The 16,800-nt window shown below is 39.4% G+C and overlaps 1 protein-coding gene across 1 annotated transcript in view; it reads right to left on the reverse strand.

The window, feature by feature from the left end:
- The window catches only part of PTPDC1 (protein tyrosine phosphatase domain containing 1), a 75,958-nt gene extending 62,863 nt beyond the window's left edge, over positions 1 to 13,095 (reverse strand). The window contains exon 1 of the mRNA XM_027836915.1: positions 13,059 to 13,095. The gene's annotated coding sequence lies outside the window, so the exon portion shown is untranslated. The remainder of the gene's footprint in view (positions 1 to 13,058) is intronic.
- Between the last annotated feature and the right edge of the window lie 3,705 nt (positions 13,096 to 16,800).

The raw sequence follows: 16,800 nt of genomic DNA on the forward strand, positions 1-16,800 counted from the left end.
TTGGTTGAATAAATCGAAACTCATCACTGGGGGTCTTAAGGGAGAGCAAATTTCCCTTAAACTAGGCTGCTCCTAGGTCCTTGAGTGAAACTGTATGGTGGTGATATATCTCTGTAAGCCTACACCTGTGAGAGCAGATTGCACTGAGTGAGCCAACCCAGAGAGTGTCTACATAGCCCATTCAAGGGTTCCACATTAAGGTGAACCTTAGACCACCAAGCCTGCAATTTCAGACACACAGAATACAACCATCTCCAAAGAACAAAGGAGAAGTATGTGATGGGTGTGAGTAGGCTACAATACATGGCCAAGAAGGAACTTCAAAGAAGAACAGAAGTAAAAGATACCATCAAGCAAACATATAGAAAGAGAAGATGGTTGGTCACATGGCAAAGGTGAAGTATGGATGATAGATGGATAGCCAAACCGTTACAGTGGTACCTTCTTGATGTTCCGAGAATGCAAAGCAAAGAAGACCTCCAGCATGTAAAGTTGATCCTTTCTGTTGAATTTATGGGAAGACATGAACAGAAGTTTCACAAAATGGGCAGGCATGGATGGGTTATGATTTGCATAGAACAGATGAGATTACAGATCCATTTGGGTAAGATAAAATGTGCTAAATTTTAGGTGACCCAAATATGAATCCAAAGACAAGTGCTTCTGCAAAGGAAGCCTTATCTTATTTGCCTTTTATCAACGGTCTTCCCTCATGAGTAATTTCAAAGACTCTGTCTGCCAAGAAAGCCTCTCATTGACTTAAGGAAGAAAAGCACCTTAGAAAACACAAGTAGTAGGATAAAAATCCTTAGAAGACACTAGCTGAAAACACAACTTCAGTAATTCTATAATAATTTAAAAGGTTATGATCATTTATACTTTTAAAATCCAAACAGAGTCATAATTCAAATGTCACCATTGCTATTTTTGCAAGTCTGAATTTGTTAATCATATAAAGCATTAGCCAGATGATTTGTTATTCAGCACTAGAACACCATTCTCTATGTTTTGATAACTTTAATCATTTGCGTCACATAAAGAAGAGGTTCTCTAAATGAGCTCATTGTACACCAGGGAGTACACATTCCCCAATCATGGAGTAAAGAAAATTTTCCCAATGGTCCTTCTCTCATACTTTCTATTCCCATTGGGCACATGCCCAAAGGAAAGAAATTGCTCAACATTTCTATGCAAAACTCTAAAAAATGCACACAGAGCACAGTTAACACTTAATTCCTTCAAAATGACTTTGGGGCAGATGAGGGAGAAGGGAACACACATTTATTAAGTGCTTACTATATGCCAGGAAGCATTTTCTAAATCTCATTTGATCTTCACAACAACCCTATGAGGTAGGCGCTATTATTATCCTCATTTTACAAATGAGGAAACTGAAACAGACGGGTTAAGTGACTTGCCCAGGGTCATGCTGCTAGTAGGCCTGAGGCTGTATTTGAACTCAGGTCTTCCTGACTCCAGGTCTCTATGTCTCTATTTAAGGCATTGTTAAAAATATTAAACCATTCAGAACCAAGCCCAAATCTCTGCAATAATGCACTAAAGATTCATTTTCAGGGCAAGGACCTAGCTTTTTGATCTGATTATTGTATTTCTATCAGATGTTTCAAAATGCTTGTTTCTGATAGACACATAATAAATGTTCAATAAACATCTGTGGAATTGAATTGAGGAGGAAAAGATAATAAGATTAAGTTATGACTCACATAGTTTAAAGGGCTGATAACCCTAATTTGATTTTTAAAGGTAAAATATTCTGAAACAAGTTAGCCATTTAATAATCACAAGTTCCAGATGTTACTGTGTTTGCAATATTATAGAGCATAAGTTCCATGGGGGCAAGTACTGTTTAGCTTTTGTCTCTGTAACCCCAGCACCCAGCACAGTGCCTTGCACAAAACAAGGGCTTTTTAGTATTTTTTTAAACATTCCAATCTTTTTTTTTTAAATATCTGTAACAAAAATGGAATCTGTAGCCTAAATTACTTTTGCACATGTTCTTACAGACTGCAGTAACACCTATAGTGACAATGAAACTGTCAGGAAAATCTTAAAATAAAACAGTGACCTAATAGTCAAACTTCTTAGTAAAACAATAAAGAAATTAGAGAGTAGTGGGGGATCACGGGCAAAAGGCAAGATAACATTTCATCATTGTAGCAGTTTTCTTTTGACTAATAAAAGTTTTTAGGGTCGATCCTTTAATTTTAAATCAATTCATTCATTCATTCATTCATTCATTCATTCATTCATTCATTCATTTACAGAATGAACACTTATGAAGCAACAACTCTGTGAAGAGAACCATGTTAAACACTGGAGAAGATATAAGTTCATGGAAGACACTAAGTCCCTTACCTGGGTAATATGGAATAAGACAAAAACACAGAAAATAAGAATACACTATATTAAGTGATAAAGACATTAAATTATTGTATAACAAAGTAGTATGTGAGGTTAGACTGTCAGTCAACAAGCATTTATTATTGTTCAGTCGTTTCAGTTGTGTCCTACTATTTGTGAAGCCATTTGAGGTTTTCTTGGCAAAGATACTGGAGAGGTTTGCCATTTTCTTTTCCAGTTCATTTTACATATGATGAAACAGGCAAATAGGGTTTAAGTGACTTGTCCAAGGTCACACAGCTAGTGAGGGAACTCAGGAAGATGTCTTTCTGACTCTAGGCCTGGTACTCTATCCACTGTGCCATCTAGCTGCTGCATGTATTAATCACTATATTCCAGGCACTGTTCTAAGTACTGGTGATACAAGGAAAGGCAGAAACACATTTCTTGCCCTCAGGGAGTTCATATTCTAACAGGGGAGACAACATGCAAACAATTATGTACAAACAGATCTACACAGTGTAAGTAGAAGGTAATCTGAAAAGGGAGAGGGAGGCGAGAGCACAGAAGTTGGGAAAGGCTTCCTGATTTAAACCAGGAACGCAGAGTTAGTTCAATATTAGGAAAACTCTAAACATAATAGATCATAACAACAAAAATAAAAATCACAAGATTATATCAATAAATAAAGGAAAAGATTTTAGCAAAACACAATATCCATTTCTGTTTAAAAAACAATGGCAACAAGCATAGGAACAAATGGACCTTTCTTTAATATAGTAAATAGAATCTATCTAAAACACAGAGCCAATACAATATATAAAGAAGAAATGCTACAGGCCTTCCCATTAAGATTAACGGTAAAAGAAAGAACACCCATTATCATCTCTATTATCTGATATAGTACTAGAAATGCTAGCTATAGTAATAATACAAGAAAAAGGAATTTAGGGAATACGTACAGGAAAAGAAGACACAAAGTTTTCCCTTTTTTCAGATGCTACAATGATCTAAAGCAGAGGTGTCAAAACACATGGACATCGACTGCGATACTCCTGAGTACAGCCTGAACCGGATTAAAATGTAACTAGGAAATATTTAACAACAACAATAAATATATGAAACACATAGATGTTGTTTTCTAAATAAATACCCAGATCACATGCATATTCTGACTATATATATGTATGAATATGTGTGTGTATGTATATATCATTTAATTTTCAACATACAAATTGTTTCCCTCCCAGTGGAATGTAAATTACTTAAAGGGAATGGTTTATTTTCATCTAGTAGGAATAATATATTTTTTTGTTGAACAACAACAAAAATTAACATTTACATAGCACCTACTATGTGTCAGGCATTGTGCTATGCACTTTACAAATATTATCTCATTTGACCTTCACAACCCTTGGAGGTAGGTACTATAATTTCCCTCATTTTACAGCTGAGTAAACTGAGGCAAAAAGAGGTCAAGTGACTTACGCAGGGTCATATAGCTAGTAAACTTCAGGAATTGAACTCTGGTATTCCAAGCCTGGTGCCATCTACCACAATGTCATATAGCACATAGTATGAGCTTAATCAGTATTTATTGAGTTGAATAGTTTTTCTGTGTTATAAAAGAGGCTTTTCCCCCTCAGATATGATTGTATGTATTAACAGAAAGCATTAAGAAAACTTTTTTTTTAAAGAAAAGATGGAAGAAAATGAAATTATCAAAAATGAAAACAGAGAATTGACAACAAATGAAGAAATAAAGAAACTTATCAAAACCTATTGTACCCTATTATATACCAACAAAACCAAAAACTTAAGTGAAATAGATATTTAAAAATATAAAATATGCAGTTTAACAAATGAGAAATAGATAATTTTAAAAAGTCTCAGAATCATAAATTGAACAAATGAATGTTAAATTTAAAAAGTGAACTCACAAAGAGGAAAAATCAGTCCAGATGGACTTTACAGCAAACATATTAAATACTGAAGTAGTGATTACTGCTCTCTCATCTTAAACAAATTATTTGCAAAGACAGAAATAGAAGGCACTTTACCAAACTACTTCTATGTGACAAATAAGGTTATGACACTCAAACCAGGCAGATAAAAGGCTAAAAAAAAATAGTTATAAGAAAACTATAGGCCAATATCACTAAGAAACATTTGTGTCAAAATATCTATTGAAATGTTAACAAAGGTGCTCCAACAGCATATTATAAGACAGTCGCTATGAAAAAGTTGGTTTTATACTGGTAACACAGAAGAATTAAAGGAGCTACTTGAGCTCATTTGCTAAAAGTAATGAAAGAATGCTTAAAGGGTTGGTTAACCAAGGTTAATTGCTCTCACTGAGCCTTCAGAAATTTCACAAGGGAAAATGAATGATGTGGAGTGATGCCATATAGCTATAACACCTGGGTTTTTATCCTGTAAATATCAAGGCCACTCACCATACTTGTATCAGAGATGGGTGGAGCATTTTGGGAGATGTGTCAAGGAATAATAGAATTTGTTACGTAGCCTAAATCTGGCTCCTTTGCCAAAATTTGGACCATAGATAAGAAAGTATAATCTGGATGCCATGTGCTAAGAGGAGAAGACCAGGAACATCAGTTTGTTTGCCATTCTAGGGTAGAATATATAAAGTTGGAAGGAAGTTTGTAAAGTAATAGCAGCAATGATACTTACTTGCCTAAGGCTTGCCAGAAGTCTACTTTGTTTTGCCCAGGTAGAATCAACAGAGCTCAACTAATACTGACATCCTGATATTTTGACAGAAAACTATATGCTTAAAAAGGGTAAGAACTATATGAACAAAAAGAGTAAATCTGCCATTTCTTCTGAGCCACCAGAGAATTCTTATTGCAGAGAATCCATATAAGGGTAATAAATATGGGAATGCCTTAAGCAACAGCTCATCCTTTAAGAGCTATAAGAAGATTCGAACTCACTAGATCACAAAGGTTTAAGAGGTCATATAGTTCATTCAATATCAGGACACTGTAAGGTTCTTGTATTCCCAACATCTACTCAGTAAATGCCTGTGGAATTTAATTGACCCTATATACTATATGAAAATAAATTCCAGTGTGAGAAATTAAAACACATACACATGTATACACACACACAAATATGCAATGAACTTTATTTTATTTCTTTGAATAGAAGATAATAGAAAATTAGAAAATCTCTGCTCTCTGGAACTTTCCATAAAGGGAAATTCAGATATTCAAAATTATTATTTTATTATCAAGTTGGTTATCAAGTTAATTATCAAGAAGGTTATTGTGTAAAGGTTTGTTTTTGTTTTAGTAAGAAAAAGGTTATACATGATCTGTAAAAATTCCCAGGGACCTCACAAGCACAAGGATTTGCTTTAGGATACTGTGGCAAGTTTCTTGAACGTTTCTATTCCTGGTCCAAATGTAAAACTAAACACCTTTCTCAAATTGCCAGATAAATAGATATCAGGTAGAACAAGCAACACTGCTCTGGCTATACCATCTTGAAACGATCCACTAGGGAATGTAAAAGTATGGCTTTGTTTGCCTGAAATAACCATTTGTGCCTCTTTCAGAGCTGTTTTCAGTCCGTATTTCTCTACTTCCATGAATCATAGAGAGAGGATTCAGAAAAGAAAGATCTGTCCTAGAGGCTGCTCTTTGGTCATTCCCAACACAAAACAAAGAGATTATGTGTCTTTCTGTTGAAGGCCAGTGTTATCCTTGTGGTTTCAGTTGTTACCCAAGAAGGCACAAGTTAAAATCATGAACTTTACTTCCCATGTAGGAGAAAATTATATTAGATTTTAAAAGTCCGGTGGAAAACTAGAGCATCTGTGGGACCAATCACTGAAGCAACTAGATACCAAGATAAACATCAGAGGTTTTTGAAATTCTACAGTAAAATCCATACTAATATTTTTAGATTGCTTCCATGACTTCAAGATGTAGATGTTTTTAGCATTTAGGAAAAAAATTCACCGACTTTCAAATTCTTTAGTTGCCTTATGAAATCTGAAGTTCCTATCATTTATGCAACATTGTAGGCTGCGAGCTGACTGTTCTGTAAATTAATAAAGTGAAAATGACCAAGATTGCTGCACTCTAGCACTGGGTCTCTGGCCTGATCATGTGCAGCAAACAGTGATTAATCACTTGTAATCTGGAACTTAGAGCATCTTGCACAAATAGCAGGCATCTCTCCTAAACTTTAAAAGTTATTTAAAAAACCAAAGGTGGAATTAAATTGACAAAATAATAAACTGAAAAATATTTATTGAATGACTATTAGTGATCAGCATTGTACTAGATACTTCAGGGGATACAAAACTTTATTTTCCGCACAAGAGTAAATTATATTAGCTTTTCAAATTCCATGGAAAACTATAGCATCTGTGGGACCAATTAGATACCAAGATAAACATCTGAGGTTGAAGTCTCTGACTTCAAAGAATTTAAGTTGGGGGGGGGTTAAAACTAACACACATGGAACAATTATCAAACAATATATCATATGATTTGAGCACTAAATTGTGTAATACAGAAGTTCAGGAAAGGCATGACTAAGAAAAAAGAACTTGAATCGGAGCCTCGTAAAATGGAAGGGATTTAGATAGATAGGAGAAAAGGCATTTTAGGGAAAAAGTACAAAATAAACAGGGGCATAGTCACAGGAAAGTGATTAGGTAAGGGCCACAGGCTGCAAGTAGGAAATAAGGATGGAAAAGCAATAAAAACATTTATCAAGTGCCTACTATGTGCTAGACACTGTATTAAGCACTGGAAAAGGTGAGACGGATCATGGACAGACTTAAAAATAGGTAACGAGTTTACAAGATACAGAAATAAGCTACCCTCCCAGACTTTTGTGTGACCTTCAGGTATAAGTATATAAAAGTCCTTCCTAAACAAAAAACATTTGTTCTTAACCTATAAGACTAAGTCAACTGTATGACCTTAAGCAAACTGTTGAATCTTTTTAAGCCTCAGTTTCCTTAGCTATAAAAAATTGGACTAGATCATCTCTAAAGATCTAGCTCCAAAATTCTGACTCTAAATATCATCTAACTGATTGATTTAAAAATTGCTATTATCTAATTTTTGAAAGATTATGTATAGTTAAAAGCTACTTCTTTTCCAAATATTTTGTGGGAAAAGTCATACTTTGGGGTTCTCAGCATTCCAAGAATTCTGAGGCATTTCTACAGTATTTATCTAGACTATCACATTCAATTCTATTCCTAAGAAGTGGCTGGGTGATACAGTGGAGAGCATGCTGGAGTTGGAATCAGGAAGACCGGAGTTTAAATCCTTCCTAAGACTCCCTTGAACTTTTTTGTGAGTCAGAGCTAATTTAATTTTAGTTTAATTTTAGTAAGAGCTTTTGTCTTTTAAAGCAGAGAGAGGGAACGGGAACTTAGTGGTGATATTTTTAGGTAGAAACTTTAGTTTGCTAAGATAATATCAGAACTTTTCTAACAAGTACAATAAGAAATGGTAGATCACCCCACTTTTGCTGCTACAGTTTAATGGAACACATTCCTTATGTGAAGTGCTGCTAGAAAGATCAGGTTTTCCTGTGATTAATTTTTTAAAAAATTAACAGCTATAGACTGGCCAAGCAGATCCTAGAACATTTCCCAAGGTTTTCTTTCCTCTCAATGGAGACATATATATGTATGCATTCTACATACAGAATGCATACATCATGTATACATATACACATTTAAAATAACATAGCTTCCATTTGCCCCAAGTGCTTCTAGTACTTATACATCTGATCCCCAAAGAGCCCAGGAAAGTAGGTGGAAGAGGCTCTTCTTAATCCCATTTCACGTGGGAGAAAATGGAAAAAAAGAATCTTCTACAACATCTCTGATAGGTGTAACAATCCAACCTTAGCTTGAACTCTTCCAATAACAAAGGCAATGAGTTATAGAGGAAAACATGCTGGATCGGGAGTCAGAATGACCAACCTGGTCAAGTCTCGCCTTGGATACTTTGCTATATGGAGACCCTGGGTAAATCACTTAAGCTCTGTCAGCCTGGGTTCCCAGCATCTGTAAAATAGTAATAATAGCACCTAATGAAGAGTTGTGAACATCAAATGATATAATGTATGTAAAGCACTTTGTAAACCTGAAAGCTACAAAAATATATTTAAGCTCCATGAGGGCAGGAACCATCTCACTTTTGTACTTGTATCCCCATTGTTTAGCACAGTAAAGTCAACAAGTCAAATCCATTTTATTAAGTGCCTAATATGTGCTAAGTGTTGGGAATACAAAGAAAAGCAAAAACACTTCCTATCCTCAAGGAGCTCACAAACTATGTACAAACACTATAGATACAATGCCTGGTACTGTATGAATTCTGGCCTGATAAATGCTTGTTTTATGGCAAATATTAGTTACTGTTATAATCAACAATATGTTCAACTTTCCTAATTTAATGGTCAGAATCAAATCTAAAAATTTGTACTAACTGTTCCCTAAGTTTTCTTTCACTTCTTTTTAATGCCATTCTGATCAATATAAAATAGATCAGGTTCACAGAATTTAGATTTTTTTTCTGTGGAATACTACTGAATTAAAAAAAAAGTTCAAAAAGAAATCTTAAGCATGGACATTTTTACCCTCAAAAGAGAACCCTTTAAAAGAAAGTGTCACTCAGGTACCACTAATCCTTTTAGATTTTCTTTCCTGAGCCCAGCTCAGGGGACACCTCCTTCAAGAAGCCTTTTCTGATATATTCAGCAGTTAGTGCTCTTTGCTCCTGAAATAACTTTCTATTATTTTGTATTTCCCTACCAATCTCTATGCCACATCTCATTAGAATATAAGCTCCTTCAGAGCAAAGGTTTTTGCCTTTATGTCCCTAAGACCTTGCACAGAGCCTTGATTAAAATAGACAACAAATGATTGTTGACTTGTCAGTGAAAATGAAGAAAAATCATTTGAACTTTCCCATTCTGTCTCACATCAGCTAAAGCTTTCCACATCTGAAATTCTCTTATCTAGAAGTAATTAGATCATTACATTATGAGGAGGATGATTATAAAAATTACAGTGCTTTAAGGACCCACATGTACAAAAATATAGCAATCTTTTTGTGGTGGCAAAGAATTGGAAACTGAGGGGATGCTCATCAACTGAGGAATGGCAGAACAAGTTGTGACATATGATTTTAATGGAACACTACTGTGCTATAAGAAATGATGAGCAGGAGGATTTCAGAAAAACTGGAAAGACTTACATGATGCTGAGTGAAGTCAGGAGAACATTGTACACAGTAACAGCAACATTGGGTGATGATCAACTATGATGGACTTAGCTCTTCTTGGCAATACAATGATCCAAGATAATTCCAGAAGATTCATGTTGGAAAATGCTAATCACATCTAGAGAAAGAACTATGAAGTCTTAACACAGATGGAAGCATACTATTTTCACCTTTTTTTTTGTTTTTTCTTCCTCATGGTTTTTCCCTTTTGTTCTGATTCTTCTTTTACAACATGACTAATGTAGAAATATGATTAATATGATTGTACATGTATAACCTATATCAGACTGCTTGTTGTCTTAGGGAGGGAGGATGGGAGGGAGGGAGAAAAATTTGTAACTCAAAGTCTCATAAAAGTGAATGTTGAAAACTATCTTTACATATAATTGAAAAAAATACAATACTATTAAGTGGAAAAGGGGAAAAAAAATCATAGTGTTTTTCTGGTATTGCTACTTTCAGAGTAGGATTCTGTGTCAAACTTACTGAAGGGTTAGAGACAATCTGATCTCCCAAAGAAGGTCAAATATTTATTGAGCACCTACTATGTGTATAATATCTAAAACTAACTTCCTGTGCATTTTGCCTTCCTACTTTTTTGGGAAATCAATGCACATAACTTATTTTTCCACCACATCACCTGTTAATGTCCCATTTCAACTCTGGGTTCTTTAAAGTGATACTTTGATGTGGAGCAAGCATCAGCAGATTGGGGCCAAGCTGGAAGCAGCTGCCTTGATGGGCTGTATGTAGTTGGAGAGCTAGCTTAGGCAACTTTCAAAAAGCAAAACTGTGATGATTTTTTGGGGGGGTTAGGTGGGAGAGACTACATCAACTCACAAAAACCCTTTCCTTCTGGGCTATTTGGACAAGGTCGCATTAGTAGTGAGACAGGGTTAGAAAGTCTTTCCGCAAGGAACATAAAAATGAATTCTATGTTTTCTATGTACAAAACAGTAATAAAATTTTAGGAGCACAAGTTCTCAGGAATCTAACCAGACCTTCTAATCAATGCAGAATTCCCTCTTCAACATTCTTTGACAAATGAAGTCCAGTTACAACTTGGAAACTTCAGAAGTGCAGCGCTCTTTACCCCGCTGCTTTTGTCCTGCTCCGATTACAGATCTTTGAAAGAGCTGAAATCTGCCACCTTGTAGCTTTTGGCCATTGCTCTAGTTTTGCCCTATAGAATCCACATAGAATATTCTCCTCCCTCTTCTATATAACAACCCTCCAAATAATTGAAGATTGTTATTAGGATACAGATGAGCAATCTTCATTAGTTCTTTATATGACATGGTTCCTAAACCTTTTCCCAACCTGTTGGAAAAAAATGACACTTGTCCAAAGATGGCGAAGTCCCTCTTGATGAAGACTAATAACAATAATATTTATATAGTTGTTTAAGATTTGCAAAGCACTTATCAGATGTTATCTCATTTGATCCTTGACAGCGGATAAGTGGCTTCCCAAGGATAACTCAGCTTGTAAATATCAGAGGCAGTGACTACAACACATTGCCTTTGTTATTGGAAGAGTTGAATGTAAGGCTGGATGACCATCTGTCAGGGATTCTTTACTTTACTTTCTCTATGTGCAATGGGAATAATAAGATCCACCTCCACCTACTTCACTGGGCTATTTTGAGATTAGATGTATAAATACTAGAAGCACTTGGGAAAAAAGAACAGGATGTAAATTTTTAAAAATGTATTAGGCCACTAGAGAGGAAAGAAAATCTTGTTTGTTATGAGGGTTTTGTTTTCAGTTCTTTTTATTATTCACTGGGGGGTTTGCAACTGGAGAGATAAGGTTTATAAAAAAAAAATAAATGGGGCAGCTAGGTGGCAGGACCTGGAGTCAAAGAGACCTAAATTCAAACCCAACCTTAGACACCTACTAGCTGGGTAACCCTGAGCAAGTCACTCGACCCTGTTTACCTCAGTTTCCTCATTTGTAAAACGAGCTGGAGAAGGAAATGGCAAACTACTCCAGTATCTTTGCCAAGAAAACCCTAAATGGGGTCACAAAGAGTCAACTTTGCTCAACAACAAGAAGTGAACAAATTGAATGTTAAAAATGTGTAACATAAATAGAGAGGAAAGAGAATCTTGGTAAAAGATTTTGGAATCTGTAATTGCTTAGCAGATCTACCACAGTTAGTATTTTTTGAAAAATTCTTAACTGTCAGAAGATGGCTTCACTACAAACAACAAATACTGCCTCCTATTAAACAGTATCAGTAAAAAGAGGGCAAACTCACTTGGCAATTGCTCAATAAACATTTATTAAGGGCTTACTTTGTGCCAGGCACTGTGCTAAGCTCTTCGGATATAAAGACAAAAGACAGCCCCTACCTTTAAGAATTTCACAATCTACTGGGGGAGACAACATGCAAACAACTATGTACAAACAAGCTGTATACAGGATAAATAGGAAACAATCAACAGGGGAAATCACTGGAATCTTTAAGAGGGTCTAGAATTAAGAGGGTCTTTCCGCAGAAAGTTGGGTTTTTAAAAAATATCTTTTCCACCGTACAAAAAAGTTCTGATACCACAGTAAAACAAGGTGACTGCCTAAAAGCATCCCCACTTAGTCATGTTATGGACCTCCAGGATGGGGTCAATCCTGGAGGACGGACGCGTGTCTAATTGGGCTAGACTCCCGGAAGCTGGCTTTTTCGTATTTCTGCACGATTCGGTCAATCAATGAACACAGGGATCACAATGCTAAACGAAATATCTCCGCCAACTTCTAGCTCCCTCATTCCACCTTAGAAGATAAATCAAAGCTCTTACTAAAATTACGCCCAAGATTAGCCCAGATTCACTGGTTTGCAGTCGGGTGAGCATCGCTTCAAAGCTTAGTCTTTATTTATTAATCGCTATGTTTTTACACCAGCAGCGAGTGTTTTCCCTGCCCCGGCGCGGGCCCTCCAGGAGTCTGGGGTATCCCCCGCCCCGGAGCGGCAGCAGGCAGCCAAGCTGGAGTTCTGGGAGTGAGCCCAACCCGCCCGGGAAAGGAGGACGGGAGGAGCTGTCCCTGCTGATCTCGGCCTTCAAGGAGCAGGCTACCGAGACTGCGCGGGGGAGGGGGGAGTCTCCAGCCAGGCCCCGCCCCCTCCCTCCCTCCCTCCCTCGCTCGCTCAGTCTGGCCCGCGGACTAACGTACGCACCGCCCCCTCCCCTTCCCCTCCCTCCTCCAAGCTCCCTCACCCCTCCCCCTCCCCTTCCCCCCTCTCCCGGCCCGGCCCTCCCTGAGCCTCGCGCGCTGGGTCAGCGGACTGACAGTACGCACCGTCCCCGCCCCGGGCCTCGCTCTCGCTTTCCTCCCCTCCCCCCGAGGGGCGCGGCCGAACTAACTGCCGGGGTGACTGACGGATAGACTGGAGGCCGACTGACTCACCCGCCCGGCCTCAATTGGGCTACGTAGGGCAGGGCCGCCACCGGCAAGGCGCCGCCGCCGCCGCCCCCTCTTCCTCTTCCTCCTCCTCCTCCTCCTCCTCCTCCTCCTCTTCCTCTGTCTCCGCCGTCACCGCCGCCGCCCGCAGGCTCAGCCCCCCGCGCCCGCATTTGAAGCTAAGTCCCCGCCGGCCCAGGGCCCGCCTCCCTCGCTCCTCTTCTCCCTCCCCTTCCCTCCCCCCTTCGGGGCCCGAGGAGGGGAGCAAAGTCGTCTGGCCTTTGTGATGACGTAATTTGTAGCCAATCAGGAGTCCGATGCGCGTCACGTGATGCCATGTGGCCAATGGTTAGCCGCAACCGAGCGCGTGACGGGTAGCTTTTGATTCTTCAGTGTTTTCAAATTGCTTGGGATCGAAATCGGAGGGCCTTCGATTTCAAACTTTACATATGGGGAAACTGAGGCCCAGAGAAGTTCAGGGATTTGCCCAAGTTCGCACACCTAATAAGTGGCAGAGTCAGGATTCGAACCCAGATATCACTCCAAAGCCAGCATTCCTTTCCTTGGTCAGGGCCCCTTGACTGTACTTTGGGGCGTCCGTGATTGTGTCCGAAGCCAGAGTGGACAGTGCTGGGTCAGTAAGGGTTTTTGTCTTTCTCTGTATCCCCAGCTCTTTGCGCTGCGTCGGGCAATAAGTAGGCGCATAATCCAAGCTTGTTGACTGATTGACTGGGTCTGTTGGGTGAATTCGAGTGTAAATGCATGCCAGTGTGTATGTGTGCCTAGGAATGTGCCTTAGAAGACTCGGGCCCCGCCCGGGGGAACAGCTCTGCTCTTTGTAAGACCGTGCTGGGCTTCAAAGGTCTGCACGTGGTCAGCCAATCAGAACCCTCCCCCTCGACTTCCCCCCACCCCCGCCTTTCCCACCTTAGGGGTTTTTCTTTTGGACTTTAAAGCATCCAGATAAACTGAGTACAGCCCCTTGGTAAGACGATTCCTCATGACCTCGCCTCTTACTAATTGGTTCTGGGCGAAAATTAAGATGTCTGTCTAGATAATGTTAGGGGTTGGGGAGCGGTGGGTGCAATAGAAACAATGTTATAATTGGACACTGAACCAGACAGCATTAGAGTGGAGCTTTTCTGGTATCAATGTAGTACTCCTGGGCACCTTATTTCTATCAATTTTCTCAGATGTGTCAGGGTATTCTGGGGTCTGCAGCCACTCAAAACCAAAGCTTGTGAGACTAAGAGGATGTTTATTATTTATTTTTAAAAGAAAAGGTCAATCAATAAGCACTTACTCGGTGTGTGCTCAGGGCTAAGTGCTGGGGATACAAAGAAGAAAGTGAAAACTCCCAGTCCTCAGGAACTTTTCTATTTCAGGGGATAGTACATGCAAGGGCAGCTAGGTGGTGCAGTGGATAGAATCAGAAAGACTCATCTCCCTAAGTTCAAATTTGACCTTAGACACTTACTAGCTTGTGACCCTGGGCGAGTCACCTAACCCTGTTTGCCTCAGTTCCTCGTTTGTAAAATGTGCTGGAGAAAGAAATGGCAAACCACTCCGTTATCTGCCAAGAAAACCCCAAATGGGGTTAAGAATAATTGGACAAGACTGAAAAATTACTGAATAACAAATATATGCAAAATAGATTAGGAGAGATTGGCAGGTAGAGTGAGGCAGGAAAGACTTCGTGTAGAAGGTGATGCTTGAGCCAAGTTCTGAAGTATTCAAAGAGTTATAGCTAAGGAGTAATGCATTCCAAATGGGATAGCCACTGAAAAGTTAAGGAGACAACATGGAGTGATTTGAGGAATGCTGGACTGGACTATAGAATGCAATAAGGAGATTAATGTGTAATAAGTCTAGAGAGATAGGGTTGGAGCCAGGTTGTGAAGGGCTCTAAATGTCAGATGTAGAAGTGTAAATTTGCACCAAGAGATAATAGGACTCCACTGAAGTATATTGAGTAGGGGGGTAACGTGGTCAGATCTATGCTTAAGGAAAATAATTTTAGTTGTTGTGTGTGGAATAAATTAGTGGGGAGAGATTTGAAGTGAGGCCAGTTACGAGGCTATTGGAATAGTTCAGGCAAGAGGTGATGAAGGCCTGAATTCAGGCTCTTGGGACATACTCTCCCACAAATACGCTGTCAGTGGGAAGGGTGAGCATAGCTAGATAATAGGTGGAGAAAGGCACAACCTGGGAAACATGTATAGCCAGGGCACATAGTAAACTCTAGTGGCTCCCTGATGCCTCCATGATCAAATACAAAATGCTGTGTTTGGCATTCAAAGCCCTTCAAACCTAGTCCCCTCTCACCTTTCCAGTCTTCTTACACCTTCTTCCTGCCATGTACTCTTCGATCCAGTGACACTGACCTTCTGGCTGTTGCATGAACAAGACACGCCATCTCTCTGCTCTGGGCATTGTCTTTGGCTATCTCTCTTCCATGCCTGAAATGCTTTCCCTCCTCTGCTCCAACTATTGACCTCCCTTCAAGTCCTAAATAAAATCTCACCTTCTATTGCCTTTGGCAACCCCTCTTAATTCCAGTGCCTTCTCTGTTAATTATTTACTATTTATTGTGCATATAGCTTTGAAGCGATTTACCTTTGCAGAAGGAATTTGGCTCCTTGTTTACAGTTACCAGAAAGACCTTAAAACTTTTAGATTCCTTGTAGACTCACTTTCTCTCAGTTTGAAAGCCTTAGCCTTACCTTTTAAGCTTATTCAAATGCGCTTTCCTTCCTGACCCCAAAAAGAACCTGGCCTCTGTTTGTCTGTCTTTATCTCCCTTTGAAAGCAAACTTTCCCCCCTTTCAGCTCCCTTCATTATCTATTCTCATTGTTCAAATCCTTCAGACATTCCAAATGGATATTCTCACCTGGACGCTTCAACTGACCTCTCCTTCCATTGTTTTGCCTTCCTGGCCATTCCCACCCTTAATCCTAGCTAGGCACCACAAGGTCCCGGACCCAGGAGTTCTGTTCATCCCAGCTTACTAGCCACTCCCATCCAGAACTCCTTATAGACCCCTCCTCCCGTCACTCCAAACTGCTTGGCCACTCCTGGACCCCTCCTCCAGTCTTTCTGTACTTAAGACTCACCTTTTCCCCCATTCTGATGCTGAGCTGTCCTCAAGCCTAGAGGCTGAGGCTTTTGCCCCGTGGAGTCAGGTGGCCTATCCACCCCAGCCCCCACTCAGAGGCTGAGCTTTCTTCTCGCCCAAGAGGTTGAGACTGCCTCACACTGCACCTGACCACCTTAACCCCCATTTAGATCACTGATGTTTGGGTTCCTTTGGAGTCTGGCCTATATGCTTATATTTAATAAACTTTTTCTCTGGCTGGAAGAAGATCTGAGTTGAATTCATTCAGGCAGATCCGCACCGCCATCTGGGCTTTTTCCCGCCATCTTGGGGTGCCTCTGTGCATCTAGAAGCACCCGAAAAACCACCCCCTTCAGCTTGATTTGTATATATTTTGCTTGCATGTGGACTCCCCCATTAGATTGTAAGCTCCTTGAGGGCAGACTGTTTTTTGCCGTTCCTTGTATCCCTAGCATTTGGCACATAGCAGGGCTTAATAAATGCTAATCAATTGATTTATTGACATAAGGAATGTGTATTGAAGGTACACCTGCTAGGCATATAATCTCCCTCAGCATTATTCTTCTGGTTTCATTAGTTTGACTTAAAAGCCCAGGGGTCTTTTGTACAGCTCTTTTAAAAAGGTACTCCAG

This window comes from Vombatus ursinus, unplaced genomic scaffold (assembly GCF_900497805.2).
Source record: "Vombatus ursinus unplaced genomic scaffold, bare-nosed wombat genome assembly UNPS02014820.1, whole genome shotgun sequence".
Classification (NCBI taxonomy): domain Eukaryota; kingdom Metazoa; phylum Chordata; class Mammalia; order Diprotodontia; family Vombatidae; genus Vombatus; species Vombatus ursinus.